This window comes from Pocillopora verrucosa, chromosome 5, assembly GCF_036669915.1.
Source record: "Pocillopora verrucosa isolate sample1 chromosome 5, ASM3666991v2, whole genome shotgun sequence".
NCBI classification, from domain to species: domain Eukaryota; kingdom Metazoa; phylum Cnidaria; class Anthozoa; order Scleractinia; family Pocilloporidae; genus Pocillopora; species Pocillopora verrucosa.
This window is the reverse complement of record NC_089316.1, coordinates 26,430,182-26,447,625: the sequence shown is the minus strand read 5'-3', so window position 1 is coordinate 26,447,625 and position 17,444 is coordinate 26,430,182. Positions and strand designations below refer to the sequence as shown.

The 17,444-nt window shown below is 35.1% G+C and overlaps 1 pseudogene; it reads left to right on the top strand.

Annotated features, from left to right (window-relative positions):
* Positions 1-3,955: 3,955 nt before the first annotated feature.
* LOC131785615 (uncharacterized) lies at positions 3,956-16,731 on the top strand (annotated as a pseudogene).
* Positions 16,732-17,444: the final 713 nt, after the last annotated feature.

Here is a 17,444-nt window from a genome sequence, read left to right as displayed (position 1 = left end):
GCAATTTGATTCAGAACTTTACCTACAGGATATCAAAGCAATTGACTGGAATAGTATTTACATTGAAAGCAATGACTGTAATGAAATTGCAACCAAGTCCATAAGTACTCTTCAGCTTATTGTTCATAAACATGCACCAAGGAAACAAATATCCCAAAGTAAACAGAAGTAGTTTAGTAAGCCTTGGATAACTAATGGTATACTCAAATGTATCAAAACTAAGCAAAGCATGTATAGAACACACTTTCTCTCAAATAACCCCCCCAAAAAGCAGAATATAAAAAATATGCTAATAAACTTAACCACTTAAAGACTGTTAACCATGATATTCTGCTCTCTAAATTATATATTTATGGAATCCATGGAGCCCCTTTTAAATGGTTTAAGAGCTACTTATGCAATTGCACTCAATTTGTAAAGATTGATGAAATTGAATCCAGTATGGAAACTATTACATGTGGAGTTTCCCAGGGTTCAATGCTCAGGCCATTGTTATTCTTGCTTTATATTAATGATTTACCAAACTCCTCTGAGAAGCTTTCTTTTAGAATATTTGCAGATGATACTAATATTTTCTTTACTGGTAGTAATCCAAACGAGGTTGAATTTACAATGAATAAAGAGATTAAATTAGTTTTAAAATATTGTTCTATTAATAAGTTATCTGTAAATTTTAAGAAAACTAATTATATGCTAATAACAGCATCAAAGAAAAAAATACATTTAAATATCCACAATATTTATTGCAAAAGCTATATTAAGTATCTAGGTATATACCTTGATGAGCATCTACAGAGGGAATCCCAAATTCAACATGTAAATAATAAATTAGCAAAGAATGTAGGTATAATTAATAAGCTAAGACACTATCTTGATTTTCATATGCTCAAACATTTATATTATACCCTTATTTATCCATACTTAAACTATGGTCTTGCCAGCTGAGGTGCGGCTTACAAAACTAGATTAAATAAAATCTGCACTAAGCAGAGTAGATGTAAACAAAGCATGTTCTTTGCTTATGGCAGAGAACATGTCAACTCTTATTATATTCTTCTTGGAATCTTGAAACTTGAAAATATTTACAGACTAAAAGTATCACTTTTTACATATAAACTTAAGAATGACAAAAGTAACACACTAGCTGTACTACTGAATATTCTCACACCTGCATCAGAGATTCACTCATATAATACCAGGTATGTTTCAAATCAAAACTTCTTTAAGCCATCAGTACACACTAATTATGGTATGTCTGCATTTAAAGTCTTTGCAATAAAAATCTGAGAGTCTTTACCACCTGAATTTAAATGTTTTCCATGCATGCTATTCAAAAAGTGGTATAAAAGATTCTTATTGAGTACTCAAAACTGACCATAGTTTAACTGTTAGCTATATAAGATAATGCTTCACAAAATACAGTTTTCCTTTTATTCTAACTTGTATTTAAGTATGTCTTTCTTCTCTTACAATAACAATATTGTCTTAAATGTAACTATTAATTTAAATTATACTTAACATGCGGCCAACCCCAACTCATATCTACACATGACAGTGACCAACTCGAAAGCTCATTGGCTACTTTGGTCACTGTACATGATTAAATATTCTTTCTTCTAGTTAATTTCTGTTTGTATTTTTTCTATATCATTGTAAATCATGTTATGTTAAGTTATTTTTTCTGTAAACAGTGTGAAATAATAAACTTGAAAACTTGAACTTGAAACTTTACAGTCATTTTAGGCTTAAGTTCTTTTAGCATGTACTCTATAAATTATATTTGGGTGTGACACATGTCAGGAAAAGATCAGGAAAGAAGTCATGGAATTTTATTTTGAGCCATGGGAAGTTGGCATGTTTAAAAAAAGTCAAGGAAAACTGATGTCTGTAGTAACCAAGATATTTCCCATTTGATACACTTTTTTTTTTTCACAGATACATAGGAAACTGTTCACTGTTCATGAGTTGTGATGAATCTCACACAATGACAGTATTCATTTTTTTATTCCTCATTATTTTCTTTTATATCGGGCTGAAGCTAATATAATGAATACCTCCTCTTTTCCAACGAGGATTTTACATGCATTTTTTAATTAAAAATAGATCTCTTACCATACATAGGAGTGTAAATTTCACAGCAGTTTAAATATTTACAGTGTTATTATTTATTTCTAGAATGTTTCTGATGATGAAATCATAGCAGATGGTGAATTAAGTTTTGCTTGATCCACTGACCCATGCTCTCAGACAGACCTTGTGCCTGTTACCTCACAGTTTACTTGTGAGAGCTGTTGAACAGCAATGCTTTTCCCATCATTGGCAGCAATTTTTCTTTGTTCACTTTTCCAGATTTCGATGCAGTTACAAAGAAATTGCTTGTAAGTGCCTGGGATATTTTTCATAAATATTAAGGATAAGGCCTAGGTAGAGGCACTTATTATGAATATTCCCAAATCTTGGCAAGCTGGCTGATCATTGTTTATAAGTTATTTTTGTAGCTCTAGTGTTGATCTTTTTGTGTACTGCTAGTGCTGTAGTACAAAAAGAAATGACCACAATTTATGTACTACTAGTAAGTAGACCTTTCCACCTAAACAAGACTCAAACCTGGGTAGTATTAATACATCACTGTATACATGCAATATAAAATATCCTAATTGCACACCTTTGGTATTCATAATTATTTTTTATTCATAATCATTACTAACATTAATCTTACTTTCATCAACATTTTTCTGGTTATTTTTCACTCATCCTAATGATTTTGGTTGAAGTTAAATAATTTTAGAGCATAATTTGTGTATTTAAACAGGAAGGCCCCCTTCAGAGTACAGCTATTTATGAATCTTAGTTTATTATATTCTTGGAGAAATGACAAGTGCATTATTTGCTGTAAGTAGCTGTAAACATCATATTTTTCCATTTGTATCTGTTATTTAAGTAAAGACTATCTGAAATGATTGTAGCATTTCCACAGTCTACTTACTTTTTGTTCTTGCTGTTTTTCTATCTCAGGAGGAACATCATGACTTATTGCCTTTGAATGGGAATAATTTTACCATTTTTGTACATGGAAATAAACAGCATGGAGTAGTTGGCCTCCAAGGTGCACTTATCACTTGCTTTATCTGTGATCACCAGCATCACAACTGTGAGCATGTAACAAAAGTAGCAGAATCTGAGGAAACAATGGAACACAGAATGCGGGATTTTCTTGTCTATTTTTTTGCAGAGAGAATTTTCAAGAGTCTACTGAATCAGTTGCTGTGGCTACCACTCATAAAGAGTGGAAAATAAGATCAGTATCTTGTTTGAAAAAATACCATTCCATCTATCAACAACACAAAAAAGTATTCTCCTCTGGAAGAGGTTCTTTGTGGCAAAATGTCAACTACTGATTTGGTGCTGCTAACTCCCAACTTGTCTCCCTCCTGTCCAAAGTGTTCATCACAGTGCATTAGTCAGACTACACAAGCTTTGTGCTTTTTGAAAAAGCAGACATGGTAATGTGAAGGTAAGAAACTCCTTGCATTAATTCCTTATCTCTTGAAGGGTTCAAGTAGTGTTCACTGTCATGAATGGGATAGAAATGGCTGAAAAATGAAAACCATACAAGCAAGGTTGTCCAGTTGATTGGATGATAGCTGTCAACAGCCTGGTGTGAGGGATCCATTAGGATGAAAACCCTCAGCTGACAGCAAGCCAAATGAATACAGGTGGACTGCTAAAACCAACACAAGGTTTTTGTATAACTCAAGCACAGGTATTTGTCAATCATGGATGGCAGCCAGAAATAAAACATGTTCTCCTCTTTGTTATATAATTATCACTGACTTTTCATTCCTAATCTTATATTTTAAATTCTAAAACTAGAGCTTTTAAATTTGGAGGTGAAGTTAACAATGCATCAAAAATAACAACATTCACCTTCCAGTTGTTGTCTACAGACCAAACTACTTGTCTGTGCTTAAGCTCCCTATTTACAATAATAATATAACTTACATTTATATATTATCCAAGCATAAATGTTCTGAATACAAAATGAAAAGGTTCATGCCTGTGGCTACTAACATGTCATGTATGAGTAATTTTATGTCATCTTATCATAAAATTTTTGTAATAAGCAAATAATGATTTCTGTATGTTTCATTTCAGTATTATATTATACTTGTGTTGAGGAAATCTGTGATGGAAAAGTGGAGTTTGATGGCTCAGAGCTCACTTTGTTAAACATGGGTTCCTACATTGTTTCTTATGAGGTGTTGAGGGATTTCATGTTTCATTTTCTTAAGGGGAGGTACATGTAACTTATTCTGTATCATAAATGAATTCTCTGTTGCAGTTTAAAAGTTGAAGTCTTACAGGCCTTCACACTTATTGCACATTACTTTGATGTTGTGTTGAGAATGGCATTATGAAAATTACATTATGTTGAATTTTTTTCAAGTAATCACATACCACCCAAAAGTTTACAATGAATTTGAAAATGACATTATTGTGACATCTGAATATCAAGTAATGTACTTAGTTCAATAAATTTAAATTTTTCTGGAACACACTCGGCAGATGCACTTACAAAAACAGTTATTATTTACAACAATTATACTAAACAATCTAAGACTCATTTGTCTGCACATGATGGTTTACAATGAAAATCAGGTACCAGAAAAAAACAAATAATCAAAAAATTATTAGCTGAAGGTTCTGATTTGTTGTATCTCTGAAGTTTTGCCTGTGACATTAACTGAAAATCATTGTATCAAGAACAATGTAAAATTGTACATGTATGTCATCCAATTGTCTTTCAAAAAGCAATATTGAAATTATGTTCTCTTTTTTTAGGTGCATTCTATTTACATACTACAGTGTCTGGCAAGAGATCATGGCTGATGCAGATGTATTGGACTTCAAGAGATTGCTGCCATACCACCAATGGCATTTTGCTTGGTACAGTTTCCTGGACCTTCTTGACATAAACTATGAAGAGGGTTTTTGTTGTGCCATCTGTGGCAAAGATAACAGTTTGGACACTGTCATTTGTGATACTACAGCACTATCTTTCAGACAAGAGCCTTCTACTTCACTGAAGTCTAGTTATTCATCACTGAGTCCATCCACTGAACCACGAGAAACACAAAGATAAGTTTCTATTCTTCTGAATTTTTTTTCATATTTTATGCATCATTTATCCTATTATTTTGGTTCCCAGTATGATTCAAGGAGTTCTATTTTAGAGTGTGAGCATGATATAATATATTAATCTAGCTGTTGATGTGGAGACTATGACTTGATTCAGTTTGATTACTGATTAATATAATAATTTTAAATATTTTTAATCCTTCACCTTGGGCTGGCACCTTGTCGTGGTGGTGAAGCTTGTGTGTCTCATTGACCCTGCAAAGACCTTGTAATAAGGTCTTCTTTTTCTGGATCAGTTGAGGGGTTGAGACCAGACTAAGACCAGCTCCAGTTCCTCCTACATTCCACTGGGATAGACTTTTAATGTGTCTAAATATCACCTGTTTTTATTTGCCTTATTTGAAGAGATCTGCATTTAGGCTAATTATTTAATAGTTTATGACATCAATAGGCATCGTGACAGGGTTTACCTTGCTGAAAAATATGTCAGGTAGATGGTGGATCAAGTAGGCCGTGATGTTAGGAAAGTTACATTACAGACACAGTAATGACCTCTTTACACCTGGAGTTGCAGTGTTGTGCACCTGTCTCAGGTAGTTTTTTTTCCTGGTGCATTTCATTCTATGGATGTGATGTCTCTTTTCCAACACCTATTGCTGGATTTTTCAATGCACAAGGAAAAGCTTCCCTGGTGTGTGCACTTCTCCCCCAATTGGACTCCTTGGAAGCATTTTACCACAGACTCATTGGCAATGAACCAGTCAAGCAGTGTCCTGAACACATGCTTCTACTCCAGCAAACTTTTCCACTCCTGTTTGACATAGTTAGCATTGTGGAGGGAGATCAGCTTCCTGAGACCTTGACTGCATTAATTATTGACTTGTTGGAAAAAGTAAAGTCTCTGTTTGGCAGAAATGGATCAATATCAGATGCTGTGCAACTGGATGTACACCGCATAAATGATATAGAATACTATCCTTGCCTGCCTGTGGTAAGAAGTCATGGTGACTATTGCCTGGATGACACAACTCCAAACATCTGCACAAAGGGGAGTACTCGACACCCATCCTTACTTCCTGGAGTTTTCTTAGTGCACTGTAAACATGGTACAATAATGTCATGAATTTGTATTAATATTTGTATTAATTTCTATGACGAACAACATTGCTTCTGATATAAAAAATGTAAATTTCAGTTCACTCTGACCCCCAACTAGCTATTGTTACCCTTTGTATATTCCAGATTATCCTGACAAGCTCTGGGTTTACGCTCTGCCTGTGGTTTTAGTTATCAGGTTTAGGTTTTTCTCAACAAGTGTCATTTTCTTGAAAGACCAAAACTGTTTGTAATGCTTAGTTTCAAACGAATAACATCTGCAGCTGTCAAGTCAAAGAATTGCACAAATTAACTGACTTACCTGTTTTGTTTTGTTTTGTTTTGTTTGCTGTTTACTGACTTAATCGAAATTTTTCTCACAATTTATTGGCTAAATGGCATAATGACTTGTATAAATAAAGGTTGTTGATTTCTATTGACTAGTGATGTACCCCAGTTACACCCTCTCTTCAGCCTTCATTACATGTTCTTTCACAACATGCTTTCAGGCACTCAATGTACACGGTGTTGCTGTGATTATGTGTAAATTTATATCCTCTCTTTTGATTTCCATTTTAGGTGTAACTCATGGATTTCCTGCAATGCTCTGTAACAAATCTCCTAACATCCCATTTACAGTGTTTCAAATGCGTTTCTCACAAGGTAAGCTTAATTTAATGTGCTTGTGTATGTTGTGGCCTTTGATTGGATGCTGTTGTGCATGAAGAAAATTTCTTTTTATTACCTGGGCCCAGTTTAAAGGATGAATAACACTATCCACTGGAAAAATCACCATCCAGTGGATAGTGTTGTATGTTATCACAACACTTATAGGTGAATAGTGATTCATTCTGTGGATAGCATTGTTTTGCACTGCAGTTTGTCTTTTTCCTGTTGAATGATAATAAGGCGCTCTCCTTTTTAACAAGATGTTATGTAACCCTTTAACTCACAGATCAAATTTGTTATTCTCCTTACTGTCAACCATACAATTCTTATCATGTTAATTCAGAGAATTTAGTATTAAATCAACTAATTATCCCCAAATTGATATTTTACTCAATTCTCATCACTAATCTGGTTGATATTGTATTGATATTGTAAGGAGAAATTCTGTCTTGGTCACTCATGGGAGTTAAAGGGTTATGGAGGTTCAGTGTAAAAGGAAATGACAGGATGGGGACTGGAAGAATAAAATAACATTTCAATATTCCAAAAAGAAAATATTTCCAAACTTGAATGTGTCTGTTCTATCTTTCGAATAATGTTCACCAACCAAGTGTCAAACACAAAAGCAAAATAAAAAAGTGGAATTTAATACAATTAAAATAGAGAACCTTTATTTTCAAGGGGTTTAAGAACAAAGAGACAATTGTAATGCTGTAATCAATGCTGTCTCCACTTCCTTTGGTGTAAACGTCACCAATAACTTTTTTTTTTGATGAGGCAAACCCCTTGAGGAGGCTATAACACAGTTTTAAAAAACAGCTCAACAGAATTGCCCATTACTCCTGCAAAAACAACCTCAAGTCTTAAAAGCCATCCAGAAGTACTGGTTATTAACCCTTTAACTCCCAGATCAAATTGGTAATTCTCCTTAATCTCAACCATACAGTTCTTATAATGTTAGTTCAGAGAATTTAGTGTTGGATCAAATAATTGTTCTCAAATTGATATTTTTCTTTATTCTCATCACTTATGTGGTTGATATTGTATTGATATTGTAAGGAGAAATTCTGTCTTGGTTACTCATGGGAGTTAAAGAAGATGCATTTTCCTCTAATGTTTTTTAAAATGTTCCTCTTTATTGGAGCAATTAGTGCTACAAAAGAAAACATAGTTAAGCACATCTATTTCATCATGAAATGGGTGATCATTATACAGTTGAACCTGTATTAAGCTGCACCATATTAAACAGTTACCCCGTAATAAAGCGGTCACTTCTCAGTTTTTCTCTCCTTTATTACTGTAATTTTCACCTCTATTAAGTGGTCATGGTCATCCTTGATTGAGTCCCAGCTTCCTGTTTTTATTGTTTTCTACTTGCATGTGTTGAAAAATCACTTAAGCAGAACCTCTCAAATAAAACTAGGAATAGTACTTTGAGTTCAAAGGTGCTCAACATATTGCAAATCATCTAATTCTGTTGGGACAAATATTATGCAAAAACATTACACAAGTCAATCAAAATTTGATCGAAGGGTTAAGGGGGCTATACAGAAATCTTTCTGTTGTAATCAGTTATCATTACTTGACCATTTGATATTGTTATAAAGTCACGAGGAAAAGTGTCAACCCTTTGAACTTTCCACTCTCAAGATCTCATTAATAATTCTCCTTACTGTCAGCAGTACAATTCTTATGATGTGAGTTTGGAGAATTTGGTTTTGGATCAACTACTAATTTGCAAATTTATATTTTTCCTTATTCTCATCACTTGTCTGTTTTATATTGTATTGATATTGTAAGGAGAAATTCTGTCTTGGTCTTTAAAGGTTAAACTGTAAGAGTGACCAGCATCTAATTTCTCCTTACAGTAATACTGCTGAATCAATCATAAAGATCATGAGAATAAAGGAAATGATCACCAACCTAAGAAGCTTTGATTGTTAAACAAATTCTCCTTGTCAGCACCTTAAGAAATGTATAGAGAGTTGTATGGAGAATATACTTACTGATGTAATGGTGTGAAGGGTGAACAATCTCTTTGTGGTCAACAGTTGAGATGCTATGATTTTCTTAGAGCAAGAGCATCTAAAATATTTCTGAGCAATAATTTTTGATAATTGCAGGGTTTCTTTCATCTACGGCCTAATGATAAATTCAATTGTTAACTTGATAAGGGAAAGTTGGTTTTCTTTATTCTTATCATTTTTTAAACGTTATTTATTATTGCCAGTCAACAGTGACATGTGTAGGCTGTGTTTCCAAGGACCTGATGAAGAAATTTTTGGAAAATTCTTAAAGGATATAGATACTGGTTTTTCAGTTCACCAGTATCGTATGGTAAGGAATGATTCCTTTACAAATTTAAAATTTTTTTGCATGTAGTTCAGCCCTCTGTCCCTTTTAATCTCCTTAACCTCTAAGAGTGGCTAGAATCTAAGTTCTCCTTACATTATCATCCCTGAATCACTCATCAAAGTCATGAGAATAAAAGAAATGATCACCAACTAAAGAAGCTCTTGATTGTTAAACAAATTCTCCTTGTCAGCACCTAAGGAAATGTATAGAGAACAGTATGGAGAATATGCATACTGATTAATGTCAGTGTGTAATGGTTTCAAAGGCAGTTGTGCCTCAGTAACACTTAGGATGTTGGGAACATGAGAATAATTTGTAAATCACTCACCTCCAGCCAGTAATGAACAAACTTTTCTAGGCATGTGTTATCACACTGGTAAACTGATAGAAAGCCCTGTCTATTGCATAATGAATTGTTTCCTGTGCAGTTTCTTTCCTCAGGACTGGCTCAGAGAGGAAAAGATGATGAAGAACTTGATGGATTTTTAATCAAGGACATAAAGAAGGAAATATCAAGGGCAAAGAGACTGGTTAGTGACTTAGATGAAATTTTAAATATGCCTTTAAGCCTGGATCTCACTTATGACAGAGTTGGGGTTGGATTTGTTATCAGAACCATACAAGCATACAATCTAGAGAAAATCAAACCAATGGAATTGGGAAAAAAATATAGATGTTGCTTACGGTACAACTTTGTTGCCTACAGTTAAGTGAAAACTGGATTGTTGGAGTGGTGAGTAGAAGACTGTTTTTGGCAGGATGGAAAACTGGAATTTTGATTGAATGTCTGTTTGCTTCTGCTTGTAACTCCCATGATGTAGTTTTCCCTGAATAATAGGAGTCAGAGACAAGTGAAATTGGAAGAAAATGATATGATGTAGTAAAAATTGAAAATCGCAATTGTAAGTGGAGTTATAAAATGAACAGAATCAAAACCAGAAGAAGCAGGGCAGTTTCATTTTCTTCCAGTTTCACTTATGACTCTGATGCTTATGGTTCAGTGAAAACCCTCTAACAGTTCTAACTATGACTTGGATTCCAATTCTGTCGCCTGCAAAAACCAGCCTTTAGAAATCCAAAATTCCAAAAACAGTCCTGGTCACTTATTTGTCAGATACAGACACTCAAGTCTCCATCCTAAGCCACTGAACTGTTTTGTTGATAGCCTTGATTTTCAATTAAAGATACAGAATAACACACATCTAATGATAAATTTTTTGTAGTTTCTCTCATAATGCAGTTGTTGGTAATTGTGAAGAAGAGCTCCCCAAAAAACCTGTCGGCCAACAGTCGGCCGACAGACGGCCGACAGGTTTTGCCTGAAATATAGGCTACCTGTCGGCCGACAGTCGGCCGACTGTTGGTAATGTGTCGGTAACCTGTCGGTAGCTTGTCCGTGAAACGTTAACACAATATATACACAATATATACTGCGATGATCTTCATTTGCTTAAAATGTATTTTCCGCAGTACAAATATATGACTTTCATGTATTCTTATCACACAAACCTTAATGTTTTCTCTCGGTTTTCGCTTGAAAACGACATCCAACATGTTTAATACGTTGACAATTGACTTTCAAGATTTGGTGGCTCCTAAAGGAGTCGTTTTGTGAGTGGTGAAATATACAAGATATTTCACTCGTAAAATCGTGCTGCAAACTTCATTGGCAACAGCTGCCCCTCTCTCCTCATGTTGCTCATGACCGGGATGTAGCGCCAAAGTCTTTTGCGGCCTTTTTCAGCTCTGCTATCGCCACGAAGTCTCGTAGTACCAACTTTGCCGTCGATCGGTAAGTAGGTGAAGTCTGTCGAGTCATACATCACCATTACGGATTGTTATGTCATGTTAACTGTTCGTTTTTAACACAATTTTTTCTTTTTTCTTAACCTGTCGGTAGACTGTCCGCTGACTGTCGGTCGACTGTCAGCCGACAGTCGGCCGACAGACGGCCGACAGGTTTTTTGGGGAGCTCTTCTTCACAATTACCCAGTTGTTTGACCCTTTAACTCCCTAGAGTGATCAAGATAGAATTTCTCCTTACAATATCAATAAAATATCAAGAAGAGAAGTGATGAGAATAACGAAAAACATCAATTAGGGGATTATTGGTTGATTCAAAACCAATTTTTTCAAACTCAAATGATAAAAATTGCAAGGAGTGAATTTATGAATTTTTGAATGTTTAAGTGAAAGGGATGCGCAATGTTTTTCAGCTACTCACTGAACTTATTTCCATCTGTCACTGGTGCAGCTGAAGTATTTGATTTGAGCCTGTACCTGTGAGATTGACCACTGACAGGAAGAGCCTGCTGAGCTGCTTGTGATGAATTATCTTATATTTTCCAATGACTATTAATATTAATTGTCTTTATGGTATTGTTTAGTTTGGCTCATTTCTTTGCAGAGATGCAGTTTCTGCAGGAAGCTGGGTGCCTCTATTGGCTGTTGTGAGGGAGGATGTCGTGAAACTTTCCACTATAAATGTGGAAAAGAGAACGGAGCTCTGTTTCAGTTTTTTGATACCTTTAAGTGAGTTGATTTTCAGTGGTAATAACCTTCTTTTGCTTTGCACTTGAGCCATAAATCCAAGCGGAAAATACCCAGTCCATGACTTACAATACAGAATTTTAATTGGGTTAGTAAGGGGTTTTTAACCCTTAAACTCCTAGAAGTGATTAATAAGTAACTTCTCTCTACAATATCCTTTTACTATCCACCAAACAGGTAATGAGAATACTCAAATGTATCAGGTTGAAGTTGTTCTCTTGATCTAACACAAAATTCTTGTAACTTATTCACAAGGAAATAGAGGAGAGCAGAGAGAATTAACAATCAGATCTTGGGAATTGAAGGGTTAAACTTGTAATTGTTGCTTGTGATTTCAGTAAAATAGCTTAAGTTTTTTAAAGAAACTCTGCATCAGAAAGGCCAAAATTTGATGAACACTGTCAGTGGCATTTAATGGATATGTTAATGATATTAATATGAAAGGTCGCCTCATCCATAGGAGATTTTTAGGCTAGTCCTGTCTGAAAAATCTAGGACTCGAAAAAAAAAAGTGAAAAACAACTTAAGACTTTTAAGAATAACTACACCAAGGTTAATCCTCTAACTCCCAAGATCAAATTATTAATTCTCCCCTCAAGCTGCTGCACATTTCTTTGTAAATTAGTAAAGAGAACATGGTGTTAGATCAAGATAACAACTTCTACCTGATAAGTTTGAATATTCACATAACCTATTTGCTGGATAATGTAAGGATATTATTGGGAGAAGTTTCATGTTGATCACTTCTGAGAGTTAAAAGGTTAATAAAACAGAGCTACCAAAAAACTGCAAAGTCTCAGTTTCCTGACTTAAATTACACTAGAATTCTTAAGATAGCATTTTTGAGATGGCAAATAGTTTCACTGGTCCTGATTATTAATGGAATCTTGTTCCATTTAGTAAATAACAAATTAAATGAGTGTGACTGGCCCTTACTGCCACAAGATCTAACACGATTTGTTTGATAACAGTGGACTAAGGAGCCAGAACTGAAAAGATAATTTTGATGATTGTTGTGAATGTTGATTACTAAATGTAGCATCAATAATAATATTTACCATATTTTGTCCCTTTGTGTTACACCATCATCATCGCCCAACCCAGGATGTGGCATTAAAAAGAAACCAAACCTGTCCAATCTGTTTGTGTGAAATAGAACAGAAGAATAAGTTACCTGTTTATGATATTCCCCTTGTTACACCTTGCTGTAGAAGGACATGGTTTCACAACAAATGTCTTCAGGTACAGAAAAATCCTTTTTTTCCAATTTTTCTCCAATTTATAATTTTCACAACTTATTGCCAAACTCCACATTTTCGTCAATTTGTTGTTGTTTTTTTTTGCACATCATTGATTGACAAGGTGACCAAAGAATCACTCTGATTTTCAAATGATCCTGGCAGAATTACTCATTAGAAAAAAATCTATCTGTATATGAATAACTGTAACTTGCTACAGAAGCTAGATGCGATGAAAGTTCAGATTGTCACCAAGGAAAAAACACAATCATATAAGTATTTAACCATTTTACCACCCTGGGATACATCTGCAACTTAAAATCTTTAAATTCAAATGGAGTAATAATATGCTAAGACTGGGAAAGACTGGGACTGTGAAAACTTTTGGTTCATTTTATGATCACAATTATTATAGCTTTTCAATATTTTTCCTGTAGAAACACGCAAAGTCAAGTGGGTTGTATTACTTCCGTTGCCCAGTTTGCAATAATTTGGAAGAATTTCAAGAAGAAATGAAGCGAATGGGAATTTTCATACCTGATCAGTAAGTTTTAGTTAACCTGTTTATCAACCCTTTCACTCCCAAGATCTCATTTTCACTCTCCAAAAAGACTGTCAAACAATTCCTATGATTTTAGTGCTGAGAATTTGTGTTTGGATCAACTAATAATCTCCTAATTGACATTTCTCTTTATTCTCATCACTTGTCTGTTTGATATTGTATGGATGGTGTGAGGAGAAATTCTGTCCTGGTCACTCATGGGAGTTAAAGGGTTAACTCTCATGGGTGACTGAGACAGAATGTTGGTTTATAACATCAATACAATATCAAGCAGACAAGAGATGAGAATAAAGAAAAATATTAATTTAAGGATCATTAGTTGATCTCATACCAAATTCTTCAAGACAACATCAACAGAATTGTATGACATACACTAAAGAGAATTACTACTGAGATCTTGGTAGTGGAAGGGTTGAAATGATCTCAGATTAATTTCATGTCAAAGAAGTGAATGTTCACGTAATATATATTAAAGGACGGAATGGATTATTTTATGTAAAAGATTCCAAATGCATAGAAAATGAGTAAGCCCTCCTTTTTGATGATGTAGGGGAAAAAATGGTGATTGTGTGCTACAGGAATCTTTGGTTATAGTCTACCAAATTCATAGATTGTGGGTATTAGTCCCTGAAAATCTGCTATTAGTGTTAGAAAACTGACAAAGGATATTTTTGTAAAATTCTTTGCAGGGATGCTAGTTGGGAAACAGAAGATGCCTTTGTTGACCTTCTTTTTCAGTACAGTCGATCGCTGTGATGCAAAGAACTGTGTCTGTCCCAATGGCAGAGAGTATAAGGAAACATCTGGGTATAAAACACTAAAATTCTCTTGTTTTTAGTGGTGTATTATACATTGAAAATTCTACTTTGATTTAAAACTTTCATTGAAAATAGTGCAGTCAAGAGCCATTGGATTAGTCTATTAGCAATCAATGACAGTACCTAAGCAACTGGACACCTACCTCCCATAACCTATCTATAACCCTAAATAGTTATCAGTTGACTGTTATTGGGGTAGGGGAGGGGTAGGTGGCCAGTTGCTCAGATACCAACATTGATCCATGTAAAGCTAAAGCAGTGGATTTTTGGAAAACCTTTTGTATTTTACATTATATCAGTATTCCAAGCTCAAGGTATTTCAAACATACCATTTGGCACCGTAAAAAAAACAGAAAACAACCTTCAGAGATGAAATTTAGTCAACAGAGGAAAAAAAAAATGATGGAACTATGGGAACACTTTGTGTAATATTGTATGGTTGAAAAATGGCTGAGCACACTACAAACCTTTGAAGTAAGCAATGTGGTTGTTTGATGTTAAAGGTTCATCAGTTTACTTCAACTTAAGATCAGTAACATGCAATGTTAGAGCCTGCTTCTTTTCCACAAAACACAGGTCACCAATTGAGCAACTTTCACTGTAAATTTAGTTGCCAAAATTGTTTTAAACTTGTGGTTGCCATGGAAATGTTTTTTGCTTGGAGGGCTCAATACATCTACAGTATTGCTGCTCTAATTTCAGAAAATGGCGCTTGCGTTTATGTGACACCTGTGGCCAAACTGGCACCCATCTGAAGTGTCAACGCTGGAAGAAATCCCCCGGAGAATGGCATTGTCATGTATGTGGACATAGTGAGCCTCAATTGAGTACACGGCAAAGACAAATAGGGGATCATTCCATGAACTATTTAAGCCATGACGATGATGATGATGCATGGGAATCACCAACAGAAGACTGTGAAGTCAATGTGTGTTCAGTGTCAGATGATGAACCTCCTCTTGCTGAGATCAGAAATGAGTTAAACTGCAGAAGAGAGACACCTTTACCTGAAGATACTGTTGTGAAGAAGCCTAACATGGGATCATCTCCTATGAGGAAACGTCTCAGAATTTCCCTTCAAAGATCAGATGATGAAGATGAAACAATTGAACAAAAAGGAGAACGTACAATAGAACTTCAAGAAACTCCTGACTTTAGTGGCCTTCACCTTGGTGACAGTTCATCATCGATGACATCTAGTGTTCTTCTTACTCTCTCTGGTCTTATCACAGGGTCAGCGAGGGAAAATCTTCAAAATGAATTTGAACTAATTGGTAAAGAATCTATAGAATCTGATTGTTCATCAGATGCAAGTGTTGAGTTTGTTAAGGCAGTGAAAACAGATAAGGAACATTTTGACAGTGAAGCTAATGTCGACAGATCAGCACCAGTTCTCCCTAACACAAGATCTGCACAATGTGGTAAGGTGCCAAGAAGAGCATGTTTCCGAGAAGTAAAACAGGATTTGTCCTCAACAACATCAAAAGCAGTTATGGATTTTGTGGAAGCAGAATCTTGCATCATTTCTGTGAGGACTGAAGGAGGAGAGTCCACATCAGTTGTGAATTTTTCAGTTGCAGAGAACAAGGAGGATAGTGATGAAGATTCCTGTTGCATCACTAAAGTAGTGAGAAAGTTGTGTCCTTTTGGAAATGACAAATGTGGGCTGAAATGTGACCTTGATTGCTGTAATTCTGTAGTGCGCCACATTTATCAGTCTCCATCACCATCAGCAGTGTCAATGGGTTCATATGTGCACAAAGACTTACAAAGTAAGACATTTGATAGTTCCAGTACTTGTGGTAGTACAAGTCATGTCAAAGGGAACAAAGGCAAACCTGTAGATAAAAACAAACTCCTTGATACAACAACCACAGAGGCAGTTGAGGAAGACAGGGCTAGTTTTATCTCTGTCGGCACCAATACCTTGCCTTTCAAACCATGTGTGAAGAAAGATTCTCTTCACAAGGTAGCCCCAGATGCTGCAACTACTCAAAGGAAAAGAATTAAATTGAGCACCAAGAAGTCTAGCAAGCGTCTGAAAAGATTTGCTGCTGTCCAGGATGAAAAAGTAGCTTTGAGTCACAAATGCTAACACAGACATCTAAAACAATTTACTAGTAGTAATTTTATTGTATAGTCAGAGGAGTTTGTGTGGTAATGGTGGCACATTTGAGAATGAAGTCCCTGTTGCATTTCCTTTTTTACCCTTAACTCCCATGAGTGACTAAGACAGAATTTCTCCTAACAATATCAATAGAATATCAAGCAGACTTGTGATGAGAATAAAGAAAAATATCAATTAGGGGATTATAAGGTGATCATATTCCAAATTCTCTGAACTAACATCATAAGAATTCTACCACAGACAGTGAGGAGAATGACTTGTTAGGTCTCATGAGTAAATGGGTTTACATTTTCACACCTAGAAGTGACCAATTTTTAAGCAGAAAGGGGACTAGGAGAAAGACAAATATCAACTTTGGGGTATTGCTTGATGTAAAACCAAATTCTCAGAGCTAAAATCAGCTCAGATGTAGGACAGATAGTAGGGAGAATTGATAATTGAGATCTTCAGAGAGATATGGTGAACAGTTGATTTGATCGGATGATAGGACAAACACAAGGTTCCTGGGTCTTCAAACAAATTGGATCCTTGTGAGAAGTCGGAGGTCCAAATCACTAGCCAAGTTCAATAGGAGGAACATTGCTCTGGGTAGAATTAAACACCCTTTACACCCTAACATCAGTATGCATATTCTCCATACTGTTCTCTCTACATTTCCTAAGGTGCTGACAAGGAGAATTTGTTTAACAATTGAAGCTTCTTTGGTTGGTGATCATTTTCTTTATTCTCTTCATCTTAATGGATGATTGAGCAGTATAACTGTAAGGAGAAATTAGATGCTAGTCACTCTTACAGTTTAACCTTTAAAGACCAAGACAGAAATTCTCCTTACAATAGAGAATTTGTTTAAAAATTGAAGCTTTTTTGGATGGTGATCATTTTCTTAATTC